At 40.2% G+C, this 25,704-nt stretch overlaps 1 long non-coding RNA gene across 1 annotated transcript in view; it reads right to left on the bottom strand.

The window, feature by feature from the left end:
* LOC128592697 (uncharacterized) overlaps positions 1-11,038 on the bottom strand; it is a 74,321-nt gene extending 63,283 nt beyond the window's left edge. The window contains exon 1 of the long non-coding RNA XR_008381978.1: positions 10,966-11,038. This is a non-coding gene — a long non-coding RNA (uncharacterized LOC128592697). The remainder of the gene's footprint in view (positions 1-10,965) is intronic.
* Positions 11,039-25,704: the final 14,666 nt, after the last annotated feature.

The following is a 25,704-nucleotide window of genomic DNA, read 5'->3' as shown; positions in this document are numbered from 1 at the left end:
ACAATAGAATGTACTTTCTTAATGTAGCTTTTACTCTTCTGAGGATCAGATAAATCTGAGCTTTAAAAGTAAACTGCTAACGGCAAAAGCAAGAACAGACAAATGGAACTAAATCAAACTTAGAAACTTCTATGCAGCAAAAACAAAGGAAGCAATCACAGAGGAAGAGATAACCCAAAGAATGGAAAAAAATATTTTTAACCATATTTCTGATAAGGGATAAATATCCAGAATATATAGACAAAATTCAACCCCCAAACCCCCAAATGATCTGATGAAAAAATAGGTGAAGGACTAGAATAGACATCCCTCCAAAGATACTTAAATGGCTAATGAGTACATGAAAAAGACCCTCAAGGGAGGGTCAAGACCCTCAAGATCAAGGAAGCGTGAATCAAAACCGCAATGCAGGCCTGTAATCCTAGGACTTTGGGGGGCTTGCGGGGGACGGGTGGGGGGATCACTTCAACACAGGAGTTTGAGACCAACCTGGGTAACATAGAGGGATCTCATCTCTACATATTAAAAAATTAGTCAGGTGTGATAACACGTGTCTGTAGTCCCAGTTACTCAGGTGGCTAAAGAGACTCAGTGCCCATAGCTCAGTGGCTGGAGCGCCAGCCACATACACCAGGACTGGCAGATTCGAACCCAGACCAGGCCTGCTAAACAACAATGATAACCACAACCAAAAAATAGCCAGGTGTTGAGGCAGGCACCTGTCGTCCCAGCTATTTGGGAGGCTGAGGCAAGAGAATTGCTTAAGCCCAAAAGCTTGAGGTTACTGTGAGCTGTGACATCATGGCACTCTATCAAGGGCGACACAGTGAGACTCTTGTCTCAAAAAAAATATCGCTTAAGCCCAAGAGTTGGAGGCCAGCCTGGGCAACATAGCCTGACCCTGACCATGTCTGGTGTGTGATGTGTGTCTGCAGACCTAGCTACAAGGCAAGTTGAGGTGGAAGGATCATTTAAACCCAGGATTTAGATGTTGCAATGATCTATAGTCACACCATGACTTTGTCTTTTAAAAAATTACAAATAAAATTTTAAGCCACAATATCACCTCACACTTGTTAGAACGGCCACTATCAAAAAAACAAAAAATAACTATTATGAAGATGTGGATAATTGGAACCCTTTGTGCTCTACTGACAGAAATGTAAAATGGTACAGCCACTAGGGAAAATAGTATAAAGGTTCCTCAAAAAATTAAAAAGAGAATCACCCTATTATCTGGCAATCGCACTTCTCTTGTATTTATCCAGAAGTGAAAGCAGGATCTTCTAGAGAGATTTACATACTTATGTTCACAGCAACACAATTCACAATGGCCAAGAAGTGGAAGTGACCTAAACATCCATCCATGAATGAAAGGATAAAGAAAATGTGGTACACGTATACATACAGTGGAATATTGTTCAGCCTTAAAAATGCAGACAGTTCTGTTATATGCTAAATGATTAGTTACATATTAAATATAAATGAGGAAAATATGCTAAGGGGAATAAGCCAGGGCAAAGTTGTGAGACTCACATTTCTCAATTGCAAAACTTCATACAAAGCAACAATAGTCAAGACAGTGCAGTACTAGCACAAGGACAGACCTGTAGATCAATAGAACTAACAGAGGCCGGGCGTGGTGGCTCATGCCTGTAGTCCCACAGCTGTGGGAGGCCGAGGCAGGTGGATTGCCTGGGCTCGGAGATTCGAGACCAGTATGAGCAGCAGTGAGCCAGAGTGAAACTCTGTCTCTAGTAACATCAAAAACAGCCTGATGTTGTGGTGGGCATCTGTAATCCCAGCTACTGGGAGGCAACAAGAAAGAGAATCGCCAAAGGAAGAACAGTAAAAAATGAAACAAAATAAAAAAAATAGAACAGAAATTTCAGAAATAAATCCTTACCTTTAATGGTCAATTTTCCACAAGGATGCCAAGACAATTCAATGGAAAAAAATTGTCTTTTCAACAAATGGGAAAAACAGATACTTGCACTCAAAAGAAGGAAGCTGGATCTCTACCTCACACTATGTAAAGGTTTACCCAAATGTATCAAAAATCTATGGATCTGCTATGCAAGAGCTCAAACTGTAAGAAACTTAGAGGAAAACACAGGAGTAAACTGTCATGACCTGGGATTAGACAATGCTTTCTCAGAGAGCATGCAAAAACACAATAAAAGAAAAAACAAGTTGTACTTCACCAAAATTTAAAACTTCTGTGCTTAAAAAGCCACCATTTAAAAAAAGTAAAAAGACCACCTTTACAATGGCAGAGAGCATTTACAAATCTTATTTTCTAATAGAGGACTTATATTCAGAATATATGAAGAGCTCTTAAAACTCCACAATAAAAAGACAAATAAGCCAAATGAAATATGGGCAACAGAGACAATGCTCTATTCTAATGAGAAAGTACACAAATGGCCCAGTAAGTAGATGAAAAGCTATTCCACATCACTTGCCATCAGGAAAATGCAAATAAAAACCACAGTGACATACCATCACAGCTACTCAGATGATTAAAATAAAAAGATAGACAATAACAAGTGTTGACAAGGATATGATGGGATTGGAAGACTGATATGCTATTGGTAGAAAAGCAAAATGCTACAGATGATTTGGGAAACAATTTAAAAGTTCCTCAAAAGTTTCAAGACAGAATTACCATATGACCCAGCAATTCTACGCCTAAGTATATACCTGAAAAAAATGAAAATATATGTCCACAAACAGCTTCTACATGAATTTTCAGGGCAGCCTTACACAAGAAAAAAGTGGGAACAACCCAAATGTACATTAATTTGTTGTATGAAAAAGTAAGAGATGGCACATCCATGTAATGGAGTATTTTTAAACGTATATTTTAAGTGGGTGACTTATTTGGTATATGAATTATACTTCAATAAAGCTAAAGAAACAGTAAACTGCTATAATTACATAGTCCTCTCACATAAAATACAAAATGTACCAATTGGAAAGGAACTTAGAAATTACCTCATTTGTTTTACAAATAACAGAATGCAGGCTTTCAAATGTAGGTGGGATAGAACTGGGCCTGCATAGATCCCTAGGCCCAGGGATGTTCTCAGTCTTTAGTAGCCAATGATACAACTGTCTTCCAAGGAGTAGTCAGCCAGCTGCATGACTGGATGCAGCACAGGTGCAGGATATCTGCAGAGTAGCTACTGTCATGTATTCCTTTCTCTTTAATTATCACATAGCACTGGACTATTTTTTCTAGTTTGGGATTTTTTTTTTCTTTTAGGTGAGAGAGGGAAGTTATTTGTCATTACAAGACCTTCTTTCCTACTACTCTCAACACAACCATAGTGAATGAAAATGGGACTATTAGGAAAAGGAGAGCTAAGATACTTGCGTCCTGTCTGTGAGAAGGCCATCAGTTCACTTCAGATAACCTGATCAGATTCATCTCAATACAATCGACACAGACCTTTCACTCACTGGCCAGGAGGCTGGGGGACAGCCCTAGGCTGGCTGGGTACCTGGCTGCCAAACACTGAGTAGTATTTCCCTGGAAGGAAACATCCCACCTGAGGAAAAGAGTATGAAAAAATAGCTCATCTCCTTTTCATGAAACAAAGATAACTGATCTAGATAATACTTTCATAACATATCAACAGAACCTTACCAGAGAAAAGTTTCAAATACAACTACCAAAAAGTTAGCCTGGGCTAAAAAAAGGCAAGGTTCTAGAAAAACCATAAATAACTTTATAGGGATTTGGTGATAAGTCATTAAGTATACTTAAAAAGTTATTAGAGTGCCTCAAAAGAGTTTGGGCACTCAAACTGACAAAAACTACTGAAATTAGGAAGACAAAAATATTTTATACATCCTTGGTAACAAAGACTCTCCTAGTTAAAAAAAAAAAAAAAAAGATAAAACTTGGCTAGAGGGACAAAGGTACATGTATTGTAATTTACCATTTCTAATAAAATGTTTTGAGAATTCTTAAAGAAAGAATTCTTTTAATCTTCTAAAATGTTGAAATAATATTTTCTAATTCAAAATCTGCAAATATTGTATTTGTTATGATTTGAAAATGAATGCATGATCAACCTTTTTCTCCTTTACCTCGGGCAACAGGGCAAATGCATTTCTAAAGAAACAAATGATAACACCAGGCTACAATAAAGGGAAATCAAAACAACATAGAAAAATTAATAGGCTACATTACTTTCACACAGATTTTAAAACATACAGTATATGAAGTATCTTTTCTCTGAAATATCTTCTATATTCTACATATGTAACAATTAAGATAAATCATTAATAGATCCATTCATATACATGATTCAGTCAGTAGAAAAATTAATATAACACTAAATACTTACGAGAAATATTGGTTTTGTCCTCTGAAAATTTTTTTAAAAAGGTAAGATCTTTCGTCACTGTCAAACGTATTCAATTTTCTCCTCAAATGAAGTTTAGATGAAAACAATGTGACTGACAACTTCTGCACAGGCAAATCTTGGCAGCCCTCAACTCTGTCTATCTCCTTGGCCTGTTAAGCAAAATTCCTTCACAAACTGTTGGTCTTTGCAATAACTCCTACAAAGCTCATTACTGCCAGCCTCCGCCTGTCCCCCATGTTGTGCATTTATCCCTGAGATGCATATCAACATGTGGCACATGTCCTTGACATGCACAGAAGAGCTGCACCCCAGGACAGCAGCATGCACGACCACAGTGTGGACTCTTACTTCTTTATGGTTGCTGGGATGTAACCGAGAAATCTAATAACTGTGACAGTGGGGCCTTTCGGTTTTTCCTTGCCTGCACAGACACTAATGAAAGGTTAAATGAATAGGAATGGTTGACAAGAGGTACAATAAAGAAGGAGCTTGGTAATCCACAGACACTGAGCAGAGATCCTTGGCTCAAGCAGAGAAAGGACAGCACATCGTCGAGTCACAATATTTAAAACAGCTTGCTATACACAGAGGCTTTTGTGTCTGGGTACACGTCTGGCTTTGGACTAAAAAAAAAAGATACTGAAAAGGAATTTCAGCATGGGGCACTTTGGCAAATGTAAGGTCATAATAAGAGAAAAATGTTTTGTGTGGGTTGTTACATCTTTGTACTAAACACAAAAAAGCAGAGACTATGAACTCATGAACCACAAGTTCCAAGACAATACTGTACATTTTGACAACTATTAAATACTGTATCTAGAAGGCTGACTTTATGCAATTCCCACTGGTAAGACACACATGGAGTGAGTCACTTAGGAGTTCCACATTCTGCCTTCCTTATGGAAGAATTCTCACTACTTATCTCATTACAGTTTTATAGTCAAGTACTAGTCTTAGTGAACATGATTTGGTACAAATACAACAAAAACTCTCTAGCCATCTTCCACTCATTGCAAAACTTCCCAGCAGTTACTGCAAGGAAGCAGAATTCATCATGTTAGAATCTGTGATGTACAAGGCAAACTTTTTGTAATTTCAGGCGACCACAACTATGAAATAACCTCAACTAGAATTCGTAATTACTGAATAACCTCAACTAGAATTCGTAATGATTTTTCTCTCTATACCTTAAGGGAAGGTTGTTTTCCTTAGGTAACTCAGTTTAAATCATAACAACAAACCAATTTAAATTACCAAGAAAAAAATGTTCCAGAATGTCAAAGAGAAAATAGAGAAAGCAGAACAAAACTGACAATGTTTTGTAAAGATATTTTTAAAGGCAAAAACTTCAAGAATTATGTGTCTGTGCTATAGTTCTTATGCATATGCATGACTTACAATATAGGTTCACAAAAAATGGTAAAAGCATACTGAGAACATGTTTTTAAAACAAGGGAGGCTCTTTGAACAGCCAAATTAAATTATAGCTGAACTCGGAGTGTACTGAGGGTTCTAACAAGCAACAAATAAAGACTTTTACTGGCTAGTAACATAATGAGAGCTACTGTGCAAGAGATTAAAAAAAGGACAAATCTGGGTAGTTTATCTCACTGGATTATATTATTTACTTAAATGGCAAATAAGTTTGTCCAAAGTAATGATGCTAAAAACTAGCATACAAATATTAAAGAGCAATTATGATCGATGACTCTAACATAAATGTATCACAAATGTTAGTGGAAAGACTGATAAACAGATGTGAAATTACCATACATGACAAATACTGAATTTAATACCGCTTATATTCTATTTCTCTTATTTGAACTTATCTATTGATCCGTAATATATCAGCTTTATAAATGGCTTACTCTTTGTGCTTATAAGATGAAGCATTTATTTTGAAGGAATTTTCTCTCCAGAATATGGCAGTTATTATGTACAACTATTTTATAAACCTACATTTATAAAAAGGAGGTTGTCTTGAGTGAATTCAAAAGTACTCCACTCCTCAGTGATTTGGTAGGAAGTTATTCTTAATACAACTTTGAAGGTTGTGTTACTCTCCTAAAATGAGAATAATTCCTTCAATTGACAAAACAACAAACAGTAGTTAGGCAAACCAAAATATTTAAAATACAGTATTTGGTTGCATTTTGCCTGATCTCCAAATCATCAGAAAGGTAAAAACCTAGAAAACTTCACCGGCTCTGTGACTGTTCTTGTGTGAAGTTCTTTGGCTTCTATCACTGCTTTAACAAATATATAATAACAGCACCTCCAAGCCTAAAAACCGGGCCAGTATTCATTACCTACTCTTTTAGTACAACATTCTGATTGCCCAAGTGTTTTTTTTTTTTTTTTTTTTAACTTTAAGTCTACCTCATAAAATCATGAGGCTCCCTCTAGCTCTTCAGAGAGGAGTTTACTAACCAATGATCCTACATAATTCCCATCCAACAGGAAAGATTTGAGGAGACTGCCTCTCTTTCCATAAGAAATGTTTTTAACTCTGTCTCTTGTAAGAATGTAGATGTTAAATGAGACCATCTGCTGAGAAATTCAGAAAACACTGCTCCTTATACATTCACCATGTTAAGATTCCATTAATTGCTTCCAACCCAAGCTTTATGTACAAAATTCTATAGTGAAACTTTAATCTGTTTAACTATGCATACATTCCAAAGTTAGATTTAACCACCTTGTCTCAAATTAATTTTAATCTCAAAAAACAAATAACATTTGTCTTATGTGAGTTTTAAAAGCATACATTTAAATGCAGGGTCTTAAAAATAAAGAAAAAATCTTTAACAGTGTATCTGTGGAATTTATGCAAAAAAAAGATGCTGATGGTAATTTGTGGAAAACATTTTCAGGAGCCATAATATTTATACACAACACTGGTATAATGACTTTTTTATTGTTTAATCTTTTCTGTAATTTGGTATTGGATATTTGGGGATTGTAGTTATTTAGAAGACCATAAATAATACAGTTGTATTATACCATCTTACAATAGCCATAAAAACCATATAAGTTGACTGGCAAATCATTTTAAACAAGTATGAAAAATGTTAAATCAAGATCCTCATACTCACAAAAACCATCTTTCAAGTATTTGAGGAGTATTTAAAATAGAACTGAACCTTAACTCCAAAATTAAAAGGGAAAGAACTAACTTCAAGTCATCACCTATTTTGGATTCTCTTAATATAAGAAATAGTCCCAGGAACAACAAAAAGAATAGCTCCTTATATCCCCCCCGCCCCCACCTCTTTTTGAGCCAGTGTCCAATTTCTTCTTTTCTGAACAGCTGTATTATCCAACTTAAGTTGCTCTGCTAATTTCAGTCCCACAAGGACTAACTTGGAAGGCAAAAAAAAATACAAGAAAAGATCAATTTGCTGGGAAAGATCAAATGAGAAAACTGTGGGGACAGCACCAGGTCAGCGTGTGGAGAACTAAGCAGACCTGTTCTTCATTAACTGCGGCTCTCTGGGGGTGTCACACACTACCTGTCCGTGGGCTTTATTGAATCGCCTAACCCGCCTTTCTGTTCCATTCTTCTGGGCCCAAGTGAATCATATCCTGCTGCTGACAAGTTAGCAGGGGACTGCGGCTGCAACATGAAAGTACTTTTCTTTCTTGTCTAAATCAGGCAGATTTTTGAAAAGACGACACAGCATTGACTCGTGACATGGCAAGATGAAACGAGAGGTCTGGGCCGGGTCTTGGAGCTGTGCACATAAAAGTAATCAAATGACACTCCTGGAATGCAAATTGGCATTCTTGACTGCAGCAATTGCACAACCATGAAACATCCCTGACAGCAAGCAAGATTAGGACAAAATGTTATGTAAAGCACTGAACTCAAAAACTCTCACTTGAAAATTCAAACTGTAACACTTACATTTTAATATAGCAATAGTCAGCTCTGCTTTTGTCTGCTTCTTTTTGTAATCACATATCTGTATCTGACAGCTATCTTACATCTCAGGAAAAAAATCCGGTATTAAGAATGTACTACTGCTATCAATAACTTCTTAATATCAATTTTTAAATATCACGTGAGGTTTATTCTTATTCAAAGTTTTACATGCCAACACCACCCAACTTCATATTCTCCAGGGAAAATAAAGGCAGTTTCACAAGACACTCCAAGCAGAGTTCACCTTCAGGCTCAGTATTACTTCCTTCAGGTGAAGATACTCCCCTACTTTGGTAAAGTAATTAGCAATCTGGATTTTAAATACACTGCTCTCTGGGAACAGAAAGAGTAGGTTCAACTAAGAACTTCATTAAGACTGAACCGTTTAAATGAAACAGCTACAAATACAATCTAAAACACAGATCCTCCTAAAAGTTCACAAGGGATTTTTTTTTCTTATTGGGGGCTGAGGGGGGGCGGAGAGAAGGTGGTTCCAAAGGGTAAAGTAAGTTCTGTTAACTTGTACAAGGTCTCACTACTCAGGCACATCTTCAGATGAGAGGCACTAACAGTGCCAGAAATAAATTCCCCCACTTAAGGCATGTACGTGTGTGCACAGTAACATTTGAAATTGCAGAATGAAAGAGTGGTAGACAATTGGCTTAGACACTGTCCAAAGTGATTAGTATATAGGAAGAGATGTGTAGACATATAGTTAATATAGGCTATGGGGAAAAGGAAGAAAAATACCTGCAACCGACCTTTGCAGTATTTTTGTGTAAAGTGCCGTTTGAAGAAAAACTCTCGGGCTCTAAACAGATATATTTACTATTTTGTTTTTATGCCTCACTTAAACGCAGATACCAACAATTGCCAAGTGTCCACGAAGTACATAAAAAATAATAAAACGGGTCACTTTCTGCCACTTTAATCCTGGGTACACAGGATTATTTTAGGATGTCTTTTGTACATCAGTTTTACAACAGCTTGACTCCAGGGTAAATGGGAACCATCATAAATCGCACGCTGCTTTCAAAACCACTTTAATTTCTGTCAACGTTACTGTAACCACAGTCCTGGGCGCACGTTTATGTATGTGTGTGTGCCTGCGTTTGACAGTCGCATCTCCTACACTCCAGTTGTGACTCTGATCACTGAAACAAGAGATGTCACATTAGGGGGAAGGGAAGAGGGAAAAAATGCCAACCCGCTATCACCCTTTACCTTACATATTCCATCTATATATGGAACGCAGTATATCAGATCCCCAAGTGGGGGTAACAATAGCAACGCCGGGTGGAAGCAAACTGAAAGGAAGGGACTGGTCAGGCCCCATTTATTTATTTATTTATTTATTTTATTAAATCATAACTGTATACAATGATATGATTATGGGGCATCATACACTCACTTCATAAACCATTTGACACATTTTTATCACAGTGGTTAACATAGCCTTTCCGGCGTTATCTCAGTTACTGTGCCAAAACATTTACATTCTACATTTACCAAGTTTCGCAAATACCCCTGTAAGATGCACCACAGGTGTGATCCCACCGATCCCCCTCCCTCTACCCACCCCCCCCTTTCCCACTTCCCCCTATTGTTAAGTTGTAGCTGGGTTATAGCTTTCATGTGAGAGTCCCAAATTAGTTTCATAGTAGGGCTGTGTACATTGGGGGGTCAGGCCCCATTTCTAACAAATCACTTCCCCGAAAGAGGACAGAGCGGCTCATCACCCGGCGAACTAACTGCACGCTGCCTCGCTGCAGAGAAGCCGCTCCGCGGACAAGGACCGGGCTGAGTCTCGCTTCGCAAAGCCATGCCAGTTCCCTCCTGCACTTACACTTGGGACTTCTTAAAAACCTTAGCCTCACCTCACAGGGGATTTCACCTAGTTGGGTTATTTATTATTATTATTATTTTCTTTTATTCTGCTCCTTCCCCGGGCCCCAAATCCCACAGTCCAGTCAATGTGTTAAGTAAAACAAATCGGCTCCTTTAGAACTGCACCTGGAAAATACGTGTGGATCCCTCTCAGGCGAGGAGTGACTCGCCTGCCCCGCGTTCTGCACTTGGAGGCATTTCCTCCCACCTTTCCTTACAAAGGGCAGGCTCGGAACAGGCAGAAGGAGGGACGAGCCGAGGAGCCGAGCCGGGCCGGGCGGCTGCGCCCTCGCCGCCGCGCCGGGCACCCACGCCCAGCCGCCCGTCCCTCACGGCCCGCGAGTTGTAAAAGTTACCGGAGGTCCCAGCCGCTTTCCTCTCCGCCCCAGCTCCTTCCAGCGTTCCATTCGTCCCCCGCGTCCCTTCCATCTCGTCCCCAACTCCTGGGAGCCTCCCGCTCGCCAGCTGCTCACCTCTGCTCTGAAGCCGCGAGCGCGGCCGAACTTGACTGAGCCCCCCTCACACACACACCCTCCCACCTGGACTCGCCTCGGAAACTTGGGGCCAAGTTTAGGGGCAGACTGCGGGAGCACAGCAGGGGCCAGGTTGGACTGGGGTTTTCCTCTCCCGCCCGCCCTCCTCAGCGCCCCCTCCACCTCACGCCGCCGGACTGAAGGAAAACACAGCCCCCGGGCGGCTCTGGTGGGCTCGGGCGCGGAAGTCATTTCTTACGAAGTCTAGAATAAAAAGGAAAGGAGGGTGGAAACTTCTTACCATCTCGGCATGCTGGTTGTCAAGGGCAGCCCCCGCCTCTTGGTCTCCTCTTAGCGGCCGCCTCTCGCTCCTTCCGTCTCGGCCTTTCCTTCCCTCCCCTCCGATTTCCTCCGGGCCGCCGCACTCGCCGCCTCCGCCTCTCCCCGCCCGCGCGCCCGCCCGCCCGCGCGCGCCCTCGCCGCGGCCCCTCAGCGCTCAGGTGACTGATTTACACGCGCGCCCAGGGTCGCGCTCCTCCTCAAGTCCAATCCCGCAGAGTTCCCCCGGCTCCTCCTCGGGACAAAAAAAAAAGGAACGCACTGTCCCGGGAGGGGGCTGCTCGCGGGAGGAGGGGGAGACTGCGGGCGAGGTGACCCGGAGCGGCTTTCCAAGCCCCACAAGTTTTTCCTCTCTCTGCAAAATTGTCGTGACTACAATGTTGCTTCCCTTTTGCAAAATAAAAGTAGCTTAGTTTGGTGGTTGTTAGCCCTCAGATTTCTAGGGGTTTCAAGAAGGAGCATGTATATTTCTCCCCCTCCCACCTTCTCGGTCTCTTTCTGGGGATGGAAAAACAACTTTCTGGGGATGGAAAACAACTCCGGCGCCCCCCGGGGGTGCGGCTGTGGAGGTGGAGGTGGCCGCTAGCTCCCAGCTGTCAAAAAAGGGGGGGAGGAGGCAGGAAAGGCGAGGAGAGAAGGCTGCGAAACGCCGAGGAAAGGGCGCCAACTTTATTCCGACGGCAGCAAACCGCGGCAGCTCTTTCCTTTCCGGGCGCTCGCGGGTCGCGGTCCCCTTTGACCAGTTCCTCCTCCCGGACCGCCGCCGCCGCCGCGTCCCGTCCTGCCCTGGCCATTGCCCTGCTCCTGCGTCCCCGCCGCGGCTGCCCCGGCTCCCTCGCCCCTCTCAGCCCAGGTCCGCCGCGCGCCGCTGTGGAGAAAGCGAGGAAGGCGGAGGGAAACCCTGGGCACAGAAACTCGGGACGAGAACGTGCCGGGAGGAAAGGCCAAAAGTTGCGCGCAGCTGGGGGAAAAAGTTTCTGGTGGCGGCGTTTTGTGTGCCGGCCCAGACGCCGGCTTGTGGCGAGAGCTTCCGTCCCCTTCCCCTGGTCTGGGCCGCGGGCCGCGGGCTAGAGAGGAAGGAGGCTGTTGCCTCCGCGGGCGCCCGCGGGGGGGAAGACCGGTCACATCTGTGGGTGACACTCAGCCGACCCAAGTCGCCCTGCCCTGCGACTCAGAAACGCTGGCTTCGGGCGGAGCGCGCACACGCCAGCAGATGAAGGACGTTTCTTAAACGCAGGCAAAACACACTCCGTGGCCGCAAGAAAGGGCCGGTGGGGGTGGGGGGACTTCATCGTCATCATCTTGGGAACGTACACTTAGTGCCAAAAACATATCTGCCTAGTGCAGATTTATCAAAGCTAGAGCAAACTTTCTGCTTATCTGACGGGAGGCAGGCAGAGGTTTCAGGCCACTCCCAGAGCACTAAGAAATCAGAGAATGGGGAAGACTGACTTGGCAGAACAACAGGTTTGGTTACCGGTTCCTACAGAAAAGTGAAAATCCTCCCTTCTTCCTTGGGGTGAGAGAGAGACTGCTTAATTGCAATCAGAGATCACAATTAAATAAAAACGTAGCCTTGAAATTAAGGCGTTTTATTTTCTTTGATGCACAATCTGGTCTTAAGTTTAATATAAATTTTCATAGTAACCTTCAAAATTTTTTCGGGAGCCGCTGACGAGAGACTAGGTCCCAAGTACCCACAGCTGTCTTGAAAATGTGATTAAGCTTATTATTCACGTGGATCCAGCGTTTTAACTGGGGGAGAGGGACACACAGCACCTGCAGTTCTGTGTACTGATTGGGTCCAAATTCCTGGCTGTTTCTAGGCCCTTTCAAAGCTGATTTCAAGACACTCCGTTTGTGGATTCTGTGCATCATTTTGTTGTGGAGGAATCTGTCTAGTAATCACATCTCCCATATTATTTACAGTAAATAACCTTAGAGTTCTAGACACGTGGTCCATCTAGAGGTTTCCAGTGACACAAGATTTCTCTCACTGTGGTATAATTAAAGCAGAGATACCAGCAACTGTCCATATATATTTAAATACATGTTCTCTTGGAAGGGTCATCTTTAGATGATTTGAATAAGGTGTAACTGTAACATCATCTTATAGTTTGTAGAAACTGATTACCGGAGGGATAATGATGACCAAATGTGCATTCTGAACAACTGAGGATCATCACAAGACTTCTCCAGAAATGAGCCAAGTTCGGATGTGTTTTCCTCTATCATGGAGAGATGAGAAAAGCTAGCTGGTAATTTCAGAGTCATTACCCATACAAATCCATTCACACACTTAGCACTTTGGACAAGTGACAGACCAGTAATTGCCAAACAATTGTATTCACACAGTTCATTTTGGCTGTGCACCTACACTGGCCAACATGCAGAAGTTAAGGCACATCAAGCAACCTGTAATTTACATTCTCCTGATTGGTTCCAGATCTATCTGTTTTGGATGTTAACATACAAACAATTTATGTGAGGCAAGATGTGTCTACTTGGGGTCACATGCTTTTCTAAAGCATCATCTTTATAAAGATGGGGAATGTGTTGGCCTGTAAAGCAGTCCTTGGAGAAGGTGGGAGAATTTACAGAAGGCAGCAAAGCCTAGCTTATAAGAGAAGTGTCTTACTTCCTCCAGTGATTTGTATGACAATGAGAATAAAATGTTAAGTCCCTTTTGTGGCCTGCAAGACCTTAATGAGCTACAGCTGCTTGACTCCACTGCTTTAGTCCATTTGTTCATTCCCCTTGTGGACTAAACTCAAGTCACAAATGCTCTCCTTTCTGTTCCTCTCATTTGCCAAGCTTCTTCCTGTGGTTTACCCCTGCCATTCTCTCTACCTGGAATGTTCTCCCAAGTTTTCCAGTGGTTCTTTCTTACCGTTCCTGTCTCAGGTCTAATATCAATTTTCCCTACCACCAAAACACCCCTCACACTTACCTCCCAATACTTTTGTTCCTTATCAGTATCTGAAATTGTCTCATTTATGTGTGTATTGTTTTTCTTCAACTAAAACGTAAGCTTCATGAGGACAAGGACTTCACAGCAGGTCCCTTTAACAGCAGTAGTTGATCAGAAAAAAATCAGTTCCCAGGTGGGGCCGATGTCTGTGTGGGATTTGCATACTTTCCCCTTGTCTGTGCATTTTCTCTCTAGGTACTCCAGCTTCCTCCCACATCCCAAAAATTACAACTGAGGATCATCACTATTAGGGTACCTATGGTCCCAGTCTGAAAGAATATGGGTGTTTGTGGGACTACACCCTGCCAAGTGAGGACTCAATGTATACACCTTATCTTAGCCCCTGAAATAGTGCCGGGCACAAAATGAACTCTCATAAATATTTTTTGAATTAATGAAGAAATGTCCAAATCATTACACTATATTGATACAAGGGCCAAACAAATTCCCTGTAAAAATAATGGAATAAAAGAGTTCATTCTTTGGGGTTATGTAGCAAGTACAGTTGACTTCCTGTACCATCAATCCTCAAATATGAGCCTAAGTGTCCCAAAGACTCTTCTAGGAGGCCCATGAAGTCAAAACTATTCTAATTAAAATTCATCTTACAAGGGTACATGTGAAGTTTACTAAATATAGACTACAAATGTCTTAACACAATAACTAAGAAAATGCCATGAAGGCTATGTTAACCAGTTTGATGCAAATATTTCAAATTGTATATAAAACCAGCACATTGTACCCCATGATTGCATTAATGTACACAGCTATGATTTAATAAAAAAATATATATTGGCAAGTTATTTGCCTTTTTCACTCACATTTACTCCTGTGTGTACAGTGGGTGTTTTCCAAAAGCAATCTGACATGTGATATCACAACAGTTTGAATGCAGAAATAGATGTGAGAAACCACCTGTCTTTTATTATATCAAACGTTTAAGAGATTGACCAAAAATGTAAATCAATGCCATACTTCTCAATAAATTTTGTCTTGCTTTGGAAAAGTTATTTCTCATTTTTAAATATATGTACATATTTGTTACTTTTTTTTTTTTTTTGATATAGAGTCTCACTGTTTTGCCCAGGCTTGAGTGCCCTGGTATCAACCTACCTTACAGCAGCCTTATACTCCTGAGTTCAAGTGTTCAAGCAATCCTTCTGCTTCAAAATCATGAGCAGTTGGGACTATAGGCACCTACCACAATACCTGGCTAATTTTTCTATTTTTAGTAGAGATGGGGTCTTATTCTAGCTTAGGCTGGTCTCAAACTCCTGAGCTCAAGGGATTCTCCAGCCCAGGCCTCCCAAAGTACTGGGATTCCAGGCACGAGCCACCACAACCAGCCTGGAATTTGCTGTTATGTGACATAATTAACCTCCTTATCATTTAGTCCATTTTGAGGTTGCATTTCTATTTACGGTACTTGCAGCTTCAAGTTTTCTGAGATTACAGAGAAGTGGCATGTCTGTTTAGAGTTTTCATGTAGGAATTTCCTCCTGTCATTTCCCACTAAATTTGTATATTTTTTCCAAATTCTGATAAAAATCTGTGAAAAACAGCAAAATGCAAAAATTCTTAAATCATAATTCTCCTATGAAAATTAAAACTTAAGCATCAATAGAGACATTACTAGTTAAACTGAATGTGAGAGCACAAAATGCTGACACAGAGTTGAAAGTTAAGGTTACATTTCCAGAAGAGGTTACGGTTTAATCAGTTAGTTTAGTTTGTGGTTGTGGCCACACTGTAAGTGTGTATTCATGATCCTGTCTACCACAACTGATGAGTCATTTTTGCAAATTAAGTAAATATAAGCTTATTTGCATAACATATTCTTTTTCTTTTTCTTTTTTTTTGAGACAGAGTCTCACTTTGTCCACCCTGGTAGAGTGCCCTGGTATCATAGTTCACAGCAACCTCTAACTCTTAGCCTCAAGGGATTCTCTTGCCTCAGCCTCCCTAGTAGCTGGGACCACAAGCATCCACCCCAATGCCCGACTACTTTTAGAGATGGGGTCTCGCTCTCGCTCAGGCTGGTCTTGAACCTGGGAGCTCAGGCAATCCACCCACCTCGGCCTCCCAAAGTGCTGGGATTACAAGTGTGAGCCAAGGTGCTTGGCCTGCATAATATGCTCTTTACAAATTTTATGTGTGTGTTCCAAGGAATAACATGTTTTAAAAACAAAATAAGTCCTTAAATTGATCATTTCAACACATGATTTTGAGTATTGCTGTTTACCCTGGTAGAAGATCCTGAATATTATATTATTCAAATGCTACTCAATATATTCATAATAGATGACTGTTCTATGTGAATACAAAGGACAGGAAATATAAATGTTGTGGAAAAATATGAACTTAAAGAAAGCAATATAATTTCAATATTAAAACCAACATAAAGGCAGACAAAATATTTTCATCCTAAAAGAAAAAGAAGGTGAGTTTATATGGAATAATATATACGTTAATGCTCAACTTTAGGATGCTTTCAGACTTACTGTTATCAATTTGATCAATGTCAACAGCAAATGAAAGAAATTTCTCTACATAGGGAAACTTTATCATGAAACCGAGATTGAGATAAAGCAATTAATGTTTTCAAAGTTTTAATTTAACTTAGTTTTAAGTTTAATTTTATTTTAAACATATTAAAATACTAAATATTTATGGTTTTAGCTTACAATTTTTAAGTATATTTCATTGTCATTGATGTTATATTAATGTTTCCTATATTTTAGTGTTTTCTATTAAGTATCCTTATCAGGTAGAGTTAATTTTTACATGTTATTGAAATATATACTCTTATACAATACACTGATTCATGTACTAAATCATACTTGACTAAAACGGTCTTTGAAGCTAGTGAATGATGCCCCATGATCATATCAATGTACACAGCTATGATTTAATAAAAAAAAAACCTCTGAGAATTTAGTATAACCGTATCACAGGAAAATGAATTACTATGTAATTACGATCATTCAATATTATTATTTAGAAAGATGTAAGTGAAGTGTCTTGGAAAATACAAAATACATTTTTATTTTGCGAACCCCCAGGAATTCTAATTTCTTATTTCCAAATCAACAGATTAATTATCTGCCAGACTTTTGAAAACATTAAATCTATATTTGCAATATCAAAATATTTTAAAAATTTCCTGCCATTAACATATTTTTAGAAGTCTGCATTATTTTATAGTTATCCATTATTCGTTTTGTGAACAAATGCAGTAGTATGTACCCCAATCCTATTCTTTGACTCTCAGATATTGTGATACTGATGATCTTTCAAAAATGAACACTCCCCTCTAGTGTTCTTTCATGCTTTCCTATGCTGGCTCCTTCCTTTCCTTAACATCCTCTCCCACCCCTGCTGCTCAAATGGTCAAGCCTCATGGTTTTTCTCTTCTCTTTTTGTTATGGTCTTCAGCGTCTGAACCCCAAATGCAACCTGAACTCAATATGCATTTCTATTTTCCCCAAATTCTCATTCCTTAGCTTACTTTCTCTAAATGGCTCTTGTTAATAGAATATTCAATAACTAGCTCTTCTTCATCTCAAACTCACACTGATACTGAAACCATTCATGACCCTTTCAAATTTCTTTTTTCAACTTTCCTTTTTCTGTCTTTACTGTTCTTCCATTCATTTCATTCATTTAGAGGCAAACCTTGTATTCAATGTTGAACCATCTTTTCCTTGCTTTCATCTCCCAAATCATTTTTTATTAATTCACAAAGAAGTTCCTTCAGTTTACTCCTCACATTTATCCATTCCAAGTTTATTTATGTGACCACCATTCTTTCAGGTTAACTATTGCAGCAATGTTTCAATTGTGCTCCTTATATTCACCTTCCACTCCCATTCTCATCCATTTGCTGCCAGACTTTAGCTCTTTTAATTCTATTTTTATTTTATGTCCCTCCCCTGCTTAATAAGTAGCTAAATAAATATCTTCAATCTTGCTCTGCTTTCTACCATGCCAAGGCAAATTGTAATATCTCCTTTTCAATGCTCACCTTTTTTTTTTTTTTTTTTTTTTTTTGAGTCAGAGTCTCAAGCTGTTGCCCTGGGTAGTTCCACAGCTCTTATCACAGCTGCAATTCTCTTGCCTCAGCTTCCCAAGTAGGTGGGACTATAGGCACCTGTCACAACGCCAGCTATTTTTGTTGTTGTTGTTGCAGTTGTCATTGTTGTTTTAGCTGGCCTGGGTCAGATTTGAATCTGCCAACCTTAGTGTATGCGGCTGGCACCCTATCCGCTGAGCTGCCGGCGCCGCCCAAGGCTCACCATTTTTCAACTCCTATACCCTAGTACAGTGCCTGTTACCTACTTATTGTTTACTAAGTTTGTGTTGAATGAATGAATGATTCCTCCTATTTATACAATGTTTTTCCTCACCAAGGCATGAACCCACAATTCTGGTTGGATAGCGTTCCTAGAAATGTGCATAATCACTTCTACATTTTTCTCTTGACTCTACAGCAGAATGCACTTTGCACTTGTTTTTTTGTTTTTTGTAGAGACAGAGTCTCACTTTATCACCCTCAGTAGAGTGCCATGGCATCACATAATTCACAGCAACCTCCAACTTCTGGGCTTAGGCGATTCTCTTGCCTCTGTCTCTCAGTATGCTTTTATTGCAATTTGGCCAGGGCCAGATTTGAACCCACCATGCTGGGTATATGGGGCCAGCACCCTACCCACTGAGCCATGGGCGCCACCCCAAAATGCACTTCTTTCTCTTTACCTATTTGTGCCAACTTATTATATCCAACTTCCAAAGGTGAGTGGAAGTCCCTCACAACAGGGACACAACTACATAAGACCATTTATAATTATAGTTAAAATTTACTTAGTACCTACTATATGTCAAGTTATTTATCGTTTTCTCTGCATACATTATTGAATCTTTCCAACAGACAGAGCTAGGCATTATCATCACTCTTATATGGATGATAAAGAGACTCTGAAACTTCACCTTGCCTAAGGAAATAGTATATAGATGTTAAAGCAAATGTTGCATCCCAGGTCCATCTTCGGCCCTTAAATCCCATCCATCTTTCAGGATTTGATTTCACATCCTTCATGGAGCCTATCTTTATTTCTGAGAATACTCATGCTTTCTCTCTCTCTCTCTCCCCCACCCCCAGCTCCTACTGCATTTATAGCCTGGATCATTGATTTATTACCTAATTACATACTGTTATTTAATTGTGGTTACTTTATATGTGTCTAATTTATCTCCTTGATGAGAAAGCAAGCTCTTTGAGGAGACACTACATATTAAACTTTTCTTTTTTTTTTTTTTTATATATTTTTTTTTCTTTTTTTTTGTAGAGACAGAGTCTCACCGTACCACCCTCGGGTGGAGTGCCGTGGCGTCACACGGCTCACAGCAACCTCTAACTCTTGGGCTTAAGCGATTCTCTTGCCTCAGCCTCCCAAGCAGCTGGGACTACAGGCGCCCGCGCCACAACGCCCGGCTATTTTTTTGTTGCAGTTTGGCCGGGGCTGGGTTTGAACCCGCCACCCTCGGCATATGGGGCCGGCGCCCTACTCACTGAGCCACAGGCGCCACCCCATATTAAACTTTTCTTAATTTCCCCATTATCCCTGATAGAGTGACAGGCACACAAACAAACAAACAAAGGATTATATGAAATAATTTATGAAAACAAAGTTCTAATTCTTTGCCATAAAATAATTTCATGTGAAAACCATATTTCTATAGAAATTGAAGTCCTTTATAGTAGGGTTTATAAGGTTACATATGCATATGATAAGTTTTGACTTCATTTGTACCTGGTCACCTGGTCGTTGGGACCAGACTACATTCTGTGTGCTTTGTTTCTATTGCATGCTGTTTTGCTATCTTAACTTATTGCTTTAGCTATGCATTGTGTCTGCTGCTCAAGTATTATAGATTTTGTTAAAGCTCCATATCGCCTGAGCTATGTATATGATTGCAATGTAATTGTGTCAAACAGAGCCCCCCTTGCATATCTCTTTCATCTCCTTTGTTCTATGCCCTTTATATACAGTCAAGTCCCCTCTCTCCTACCATCAAAATATGTATCTTATTTGTGCACCACATACTTTGTGCTCCATTTGTACATAAATGTTTATGTTTATTCATAAAGAAGTAGGTTAACACTCTTTTTTTCCCTAAAGATTTTAGTAAAATAAGCATTGACAGTGTTACTATTTAGGAATTTTTTTGAGAAATGGCTTTTGGTATGGCAGACAAAAGTGATCTGGTGGCTTTGTGTGGTTGCTGTTCACACTTGGTAATGAGTAAATTCTATTGGCCTTTTTGGAGGAGTCAGAGGGAATCTTGGTTTATTAAAGTTCTTGTCTAAAAACACTGAGCCAGCTCATCCGTGCTGCTGATCTTGTGCCCTTCCTTTGGCAAACCATTTGTTGGATGTGGTAGGGAAAAAAAAAAAAAGAAAAATCTCCCTTTCAGCAGAAAATGTGTGCAAGCTATACCATAAATTATTCCATGATGACCTTGCAAATGTAACACATGCCCTTGTGACCACAAGGCCCGATGACTGTAATTTCCTCTGCTTTTCATCAGGGCTCTTCTGCTGCCAGAAGCAGGCACAACAGGCTAGGGTACAGCTTTTCCCTGACACCCAGGACACCTGCCCTTCATCCTTTACTACGTCATGTAAGTAAAAGATTATCCAATAGGAAGCTGAATTCATCTTCTTGTGAACAGTGAAGGCTGGCTAATGTTTTCTGGAAGCCAGCCTATACTTTGGAAATATTACCTAATGTACTTGCTGAAGTCATCCCAAAAATCATTATTAGGTGATTTCTTAGAGCTATCCATGGAGTTGAAGAGGAATTTCCTCCAGTGACATCACTAATGGATGTTTCATTTATACAACACACATACTTAGCCCTTAATAATTGCCAAGTAATTTACATGCTGGGGGTAAACCCTTGACTAGGGTAGACAAGGCCTCTATTTGTCCTGAGCTTACTATCTAGTGGAGAAGATAGACAATAAAAAAGTTAACAAATTAGAGTTAAGATGATGATAATTTTTTTTTGTTTGTTTGTTTGTTTGTTTTTGTTTTTTTGGGTTTTTTTGGCCAGAGCTTGGCTTTAACCCATCACCTCCAGCATATGGTACCAGTGCCCTACTCCATTGAGCCACAGGTGCCACCCGATGATAAATGTTTTAATAAAAATAAAATAGAACCTAGGCATGATAGTTCAAGTCTGGGAGGCCAAAGCGAGAGGATAACTTGAGGACAGGAATTCCAGAGCAGCCTGGGCAACATAGTGAATCCCTGTATCTACAAAAAATAAAAATATTAGCTGGTATCATGGTGACACATGCATTTAGTCCTAGCTATTATGGAGGCTGAGGCAAGAGGATAGCTTAAGCCCAAGAGTTCAAGGTAGAAGTGAGCTATTATCTAACCATTGCATTCCTGCCTGGGCAACAAAGCAAGACCCTGTCTTGAAAAACAAAAAAATAACCTAGGCACAAAAAATGATACTTGCAAAGGCCCTGAGGTATGAAAGGAATGTAAAGTTTAGTGTGATACGTGTGCCCAGATGGAAAGGGAAGAGTGGGATAGGTTAAAGTTGGAAGGAGAGGCCAGGCAGAGAGAACATATATATTCAATCAAAATACTATGAAAATGAGGAAAGAGGGCAGTGCCTGTGGCTCAGGGTGGCCAGCACAGGCCAAAATGCAACAACAACAAAAAAATAGCCAGGCATTGTGGCAGGAGCCTGTGGTCCCAGCTACTCCCGAGGCTGAGACAAGAGAATTGCCTAAGCCCAAGAGCTAGAGGTTGCTGTGAGCTGTAATGCCATAGCTCTCTACTGAGGGTGACAAAGTGAGACTCTGTCTCTAAAAAAAAAAAAAAAAAAAAATAGGAAAGATCCCAAGATACCTTTCATTTCAGATGAGGTCAGAAAGATTGACCAAGTAGAGTATCCACTGTCAAATGGGGTGACATTGTGATCTTGGGTATATAGGGGGAATCTCCAGTGGTTTTCCCTCTTCTGAGATATACCGGGAGGCCAGAATTTCCACTCTTTGCTAATTCTGATACCCAGTTATATAATTTGACACCACTAGCACCACCTTCATTTTGTCATTGGTGTCATTTTAAATTTTAGCATTTCCTAGGAGTTTAAATGATGGTTGTCTTTTTAAAAAACTTTATATTGTCTTATCATTTTGTTTACATTGTACTCAGAGTAAGAGATGAACATACAGGACTAGATATTATCCATAAATGCAAAGTGGCTTGACATTTAAAATAAATATCCCTAAACCCTGTTATGTATTTGCTAACCACATGTTTTCTAAATCTTATTGAAAAATGTTCACTCAAACTTCTAGGATGTCATTGGCCCTTATTCTGATTCTCTGAGTTGCTCTCTGAAGCTTCCCCCTGTGCCTTCATCCTCCCAGAGCTAGTGGGTATCCCCTCCAAGGAATGCTCTGTGGCCTCATCAGCAAGAAGGCAACATACCTGTGGTTTTGTATAGAGTGAACTGGGCCAGGAATCTGGGGAGCAAGGCTTTATTCCCATCATTTTAGTCACTCTGGGATCTTGAGCTAATCAAATCCCCTCTGTGTTTTAATTTATACCCATGCAAAATGGAAAACATAATTCTATAACGTGTGCTGGTGCTCTGATCACACACAGCCAAATCAGATGAAAATAAAATATTTGGGATGTTTGATTTGCTTCAAGTTCACAGACATGACCTAGAAGCCCCCAGTCACAGAGACTAGGAACTTTTAAGGGAGACTAACATCAAACAAGATGGGGAGAATTTTGATTCCACCCTATTTTGATTATGGGCATTTAGGTCTGGCCAATCTCTTCCTTTAGAGGTCTGTGATGAAAGGAATGTTGGAAAAGAGTTAACCAAAGGCTAGCTTGCGTGAATATCCCCTACATCTATAGAAAGTCTTAACATTCATGTCCATAATGTCACATTCAAATATAACAGAATGCAGCCAGGCATGGTGGCTCACGCCTGTAATCCTAGCACTCTAAGAAGCAAAGGTAGGAGGATCTCTTGTGCTCAGGAGAGTTTGAACCCAACCTGAGCAAGAATGAGACCCCCCATCTCTTCTAAAAATAGAAAAAATAGCCAGGGCTGTGGCAGGTGCCTGTAGTCTCAGCTACTTGGGAGGCTGAGACTGGAGCATTAGAATTGCTTGAGTTTAGGAGTCTGAGGTTGCTGTGAGGAAGGCCATGGCACTCCAGCCTGGGCAACAGAGTAAGACTCTGTTTAAAAAAAATGAATAAATAATAGAATCCGATGTTACTAAAACTCTCTTTTTACTAGCTCTTCCCCAGAATGGAAGTTTCTATTTCAAGGAAATTTTTCAAATTCTAACTTTAAGTGGGTCTTGTTCTCCCTTATGAGGGATAATTATAATGTGGTTGCATACCATGTATGAGAAAGATGCGCACAATGAGCTGGGGCGAGAGAAGTGCCATCAACAAAACCCAGATAAATATCTTGGCAAACCCAAGGGGAGGACACTGTTCTTTGGTTTGGAAGACTAAGTAGGAAGTGGTATTTGAGAAAGGCCTGAGAAAGGCAGAGGGCATAGACAACAGGTAGAGGAAAATGAACATACACAACGCAAGAAATATTTGGTTGGGATAGGGGAAAGACAAGTAGTACATGGTAAGAGTAATTGTTCCCAAATCTGGCTGCACAACAGAATTAACTGGGGAGATTTAATAAAAAACACAGTCTTCTGGGGTCTTTCCTGGGCTTTATGAATGATAATTTTTGATTTTTGATGGTGGAAATTGAGATTATGTTGGCTTTTTTCTTTTTTAATGATTTCAGTTCTCCTAATGATTCTAATGTGCAACCAGTTTTTACTATCATTGGAGTAGGTTTTATCAAACTCTGAAGAAACTTGCCATATTTGGCCATGCTGTAGAGTCATGTTTGCACATCTATTTAGTGAGTCATCACATTTTTTTTTTCTTTTCTTTTTTTCCTCTGGGGGAGAAGTGTTTCAGAATATCAGAATGCATTTCATATAGTAACAGTGTGAACTTTTTGTGAAAGATATGTTTTCTTGTTGAGTGTGTATTTGCTTATGTACATAATACATGTTTGCATTTGGGGTAACACTATAAAATGTGAATTCCACTGATGTCTGTGTCAAAAAAAAAAGATGATGTCAGTACATTTTATGCTGCTATATCAGGATACAATAGACTGGATAATTTATAAAAAGAAGTTTATTTGGCTCACAGTTCTGGAGCTTGGAAAGCCAAGAACATGATACCAGCACCTAGAGAAGGTTATCCCATGGCTGAAGGGCAGAAGGTGGAAGTAACTATGTCAGAGAAAAAAAGGGGACCTAACTCCTAAGATAACAAATCCACTCAAGTGATAACAATTCTAATCTACTCTTGAGTGCAGAGCTTCTATGACCCAAACTCCTCCTAAAGCCCTCACCTCTCAACACCACCAAGATGGCAACCAAGTCTTCAACACACAAACTTTTGAGGGACACATACAAACCACAGCATATGGAAAGATCTTGGATTATAGAAGATTGCATTTACTTTGGTTGGCAATGGGAAGTTATCGAAGCTTCTGAGCCAGAGAGTGACATGATGAGATTTACACTGTTAAAAATTATTCAGGCAGCAATGTATAGAGTAGATTGAAATGAGGAAAATTAGAAATGAAGGGTCAATGAGAATCTTAATCAACTGCCAATTTTAAGAATCAGACTATTTAAATTACCTATAAATTCTAAAATTATTTGTAATTACCATCATTGACTTTTTTTGTTTTGTTTTGTTTTGTTTTGCAGTTTTTGGCTGGGGCTGGGTTTGAACCCACCACCTCCGGCATATGGGGCCAGTACCCTACTTCTTTGAGCCACAGGCACCACCCAACTTTTTTTTTTTTTGTAGAGACAGAGTCTCACTGTACCGCCCTCGGGTAGAGTGCCGTGGCGTCACACAGCTCACAGCAACCTCTAACTCTTGGGCTTCCGCGATTCTCTTGCCTCAGCCTCCCGAGTAGCTGGGACTACAGGCGTCGACTTTTTTTTTTTAATTAGGCCAGATGGCACATCAGGATTGACCAGGATTTCTCCTTATTATGAATAGCAATTATAACTGTGCCTCTATTAACCCAAAGGTTATGATAAAGTGATACATCTCTTTGAATGAATTCTAGAGGGGAAATATAAAAAGAAATGCCCAAGGATGTGGGTTGTGGTCCAGAATAATCATTAAATTGTGGACAATGTCTTAATCCCTCTGTGCTACTACAACAAAATACCACTGACTGGGTATTTTACAAAGAACAGAAATGTATTTTTTATTGTTCTGGAGGCTGGGAAGTCCACAGCCTCCAGTCAAGGTGCCAATATTTGGTGTTCGGGAGGGGCTCCTTGCTGCATCTTCACACAGCAGAGAGAAGGAAGGGCAAAGTAAAAGAAAGGGAGAAGGCTGTGTCCTCATCTGGCGGATTAGCAGAAAAGAGTGATCTCACTTCTTCAAGTCCTTTCATCAGGGCACTATTCCATTTATGAGTGCTCTGATGTCATGATTTAATCACCTTTAAAGGCCCTACTTCTTAATATTATAACATTGGTCCTTAAATTTCAACACATAAATCAGATCATAATTCACATAATTCAGACACATTCAGATCATAATTCACATAATTTCACATTAATTCATCA

The sequence above is a fragment of the Nycticebus coucang genome, chromosome 8 (assembly GCF_027406575.1).
Source record: "Nycticebus coucang isolate mNycCou1 chromosome 8, mNycCou1.pri, whole genome shotgun sequence".
Classification (NCBI taxonomy): Eukaryota; Metazoa; Chordata; class Mammalia; order Primates; family Lorisidae; genus Nycticebus; species Nycticebus coucang.
This window is presented reverse-complemented; position numbering and strand designations above follow the sequence as displayed.